We start from the raw sequence: 3,820 nt of genomic DNA on the forward strand, positions 1-3,820 counted from the left end.
AAAAAAAGGATAAAAATAAATAAATAAATAAGGGGAGATAAAGGGTAAAAAATGGTTAGATTGAAATACTATGGGTCAATGAGAAAGAGGGATAAGGGCTATTCGATGTATGAATTCTTTTTTCTTCCTATTTCTTTTTCTGGAGTGATGCAAATGTTCTACAAATGATCATGGTGAAGAATACACAACTTTGTGATGATATTGTGAGCCAGTGATTGTATAATATGGTTGGACTGTGTGTGTGTGGATATTTCTCAATAAAAGTATTTTAAAGAAGAAAAGATCAAGGATGTGGCCTATTGACTTGGGAATCCCTAATATTTGAGACAGTATCAGGGTTTCCCTGTTGTAGAACTTAATAGTCCCACGTAGGGCAACATATAAGATTCTACACACTAGGATAACTTTCCAGAAACCTACAACCTCCAGATGGGTCCCTGGACCAGATAAGTCCTGAAACCTAGAGGACCCAGCCTCTCCAGACATCAGCTAGTTCCATCTTCCTAACTCATATTATTGACAGACCCTTCCAACATGAAAATGTTAGAATGGCCATAGTCCAAATACCCCTAAAGAGTGGAGAGAAAGATCAAAGGTGATGGTGGACTTATACAAAGAAGGTAGGAGTTAACAAATTAATATGATTGCTGAATCATTAAACTGATATTTCCTTTAGTCTCCAGTATCTTAGAGCAGCTAGAAGTAAAAAGCTAAAACTGTAGAATTGTAACCCATACCAAACTCTGAAATCTGTTCTACAACTAATTGCTGCAATGTGCTTTGAAATTTATTGCTTTTTTGTATATATGTTATTTTTCACAAAAAAGAAAAAAGTCTATTGTGATGATAAAAAATATTTATTCCTTCTAGCTTCCTATATTCTGGAGCAACTAGAAGGAAAAATCTGAGAAGATCCCATGACAAACTCTGGGATCTGTCCTGTAACTACTTGTTGAAGAGTGCTTTGAAAATTATTGTTTTTTCTTTCTTTGCTTTGTATATATATTATACAATAAAAAAAAGTAAAATGCAAAAAAAAAATTGTATTGGAAGTTCTAACCAGAGCAAATATACAAGAAAAATAAGTAAAGGGCATCTGCGTTGGAAAGGAGAAGCAAAACTTCCCCTATTGCAAATGACATGATCCTATAGCTAGAAAATCTGGAAAAATCCACAGCAAAACTATTACAGCTAATTAATAAATTCAGCAGAGTGGTAGGGTACAAGATCAACACACAAAATCAGTAGTGTTTCTATACACTAATAATGAGCAATGTGAAGAGGGAATCAAGAAAAAATCTGTTTACATTAACTACTAAGAGAATCAAATATCTAGGAATAAATGTAATCAAGGATGTGAGGGCTTGTATATGGAAAATACAAAACATTCTAAAAGAAATCAAAGGAGATCTAAATAAATGGAAAGGCATTCTATCTTCATGGATTGGTAGACTGAATATTGTTACGATCTCAATTCTATCCAAAGTGAATTACAGATTCAGCACCATCCTGATCAAAATTCCAACAGTCTTCCTTGCAGAAATGGAAAAGCCAATCATCAAATTTATGTGGAGGTTTAACTTCCCAAATAGCAAAAATTATTATAAGGATGAAGAACTCACACTTTCTGATTACAAATCTTCTTACAAAGCTACAGTAATCAAAGCATCATATTATTGGCGCGAGGGCAGATATATAGACCAATGGAATAAAATTGAGAGTTCAGAAATAAACCCTCACTTATGTGGCCTATTGACTTTGGAGCAGGGTGCCAAATCCACTCAATGGGGATAGAGTAGCCACTTCAACAAATCATGCTGGGAAAACTGAATATCCATATGCAAAACAATGAAGGTAGACCCTGTGGGGCCCAGAAACAACACTCATTATAAACAGCCTGCTAAGACGGCCAGCCTTCATAAGTTCTGGGGGAACATGATACAGCATAGCTTGTGTAACCAATGATGCAATATACATGTATCTAATCATATATCCCATGAGTGAAGTCACTTGTTGGAAAAATGCCACTTTTGTGCAATTTAGTATAAAAGGGACTACTGCTCTGTAAGCATCAGAGCAGAGGAGAATGATTAAAGATGATCACTCTAAAAGAAAAAAAAAAACTTAATAGTTCCATATTTTTTCTCCCATCCCTTAAGGAGCTTTGTCAATACTTTTTGATCGTCTGCTCAACATACTTACGGGGATGTATCCAGGTATTACATTAAGCTGCACTGAATTACAAGCCCTCATTACCACTCTGAGCTCCATGTGCTTGGGTTGTTTAAATGAGCTATCCAGACAGGTTGAGCAAATTGGTGGGATATAACCCCTTTCAATCATGTTCACCTTCAATATGGCAATATTACTTATAGACCCACTAATGAACTGCCTTCACTTTTGTCCATTCCCCTACATTTAAGTTCATTCTCATTAGCTAACCACTCACCCATCTCTAGCTTCTGTGTATCTCTAAGTCCTCTATAGTCTATATTATAAGCCTCTGAGTTTATCTTTACCAAGGTTATAATAGTGAACTCATACAGTATCTGTACTTTTGTGTCTGGCGTATTTCACTCGGCATTATGCCCTCAAGGTTCATCAGTGTTTTTGTATGCATCAGGACCTCGTTTCATCTTACTGCTGCATTATAATACGTCATATGTATGTTTTGTTTATCCACTCATCTGTTGATGGGCATTTGAATTGTTTCCAGCTTTTGGCAATTGGGAATAATGCTGAGCATTGGTATGCAAATGTCTGTTTGTGTCACTGCTTTCAGCTCTTCTGGGTATATACCAAGTGGTATCGCTGGATCGTAAGGCAACTCACTATTTAGTTTTCTAAGGAAACACCAAATTGTCTACCATAGCAGCTGTACCATTATACATTCCCACCAGCAGTGCATAAGTGTTCCAACTTCTCTACATTCTCTCCAACATTTGTAGTTTCTTGTTTGTTTAACAGCATGCACTCTTAATAGGTGTGAAGTGATATGTCATTACAGTCTTGATCTGCATTTCCCTTATAGCTAGTGAAAATGAGCATCTATTCAATTGCTTTTTAGCCATTTGTATTTGGTCTCCAGAAAAATATCTGTACATATCTTTAGCCCATTTTTAAAAACTTTTTTAATGTGAAATATAACATATACAAAACAGAAATAAATTCCCAAGTAATTTAAACAAGTAGTTATGGAATAGATTTTAAAGTTTGGTTTGGGTTACAGTTGTACAATTTTTCTTTTCTTTTTTTTTTTTTTTTAGCTGCTCCAAGATACTGGAGACCAAAAGAAATATCAATATAATGATTCAGCAGTCATACTCACTTGTTAAATCCTATCTTCTCTGTTATACTCTTTTTTTTTTCTTTTTTGTGAAAACTAACACATATACATAAAAGCAATGCATTTCAAAGTACATCGTAACAATTAGTTGTAGAGCAGGTTTCAGAGTTTGGTGTAGGTTAAATTCCATAATTTTAGGCTTTTAGTTCTAGCTGCTTGAAAGTACTGGAGACTAAAAGAAATATCAACATAATGATTCAGGAATCATACTCATTTGTTAAACTGTACCTTCTCTGTATAACTCCATGATCACCTTTGATTTTTCTTCTATTCTTTAGGGGTATGTGGGCTATGGCCATTTAAACTTTTTCATGTTGGAAAGGGCTGTCGATAATATGGGATAGGGGGATGGAACTAGTTGATGTTCTGAAGAGGCTGCGCCCCTCTGCATTTCAGAACTTGTCTGGTCAGGGACCCATCCAGAGGTTATGGGTTTCTGGAAAGTTACCCTAGGGCATGGGACCTTTGTAGAAT

Source organism: Tamandua tetradactyla, chromosome 1 (genome assembly GCF_023851605.1).
Source record: "Tamandua tetradactyla isolate mTamTet1 chromosome 1, mTamTet1.pri, whole genome shotgun sequence".
In the NCBI taxonomy this organism is placed as follows: Eukaryota; Metazoa; Chordata; class Mammalia; order Pilosa; family Myrmecophagidae; genus Tamandua; species Tamandua tetradactyla.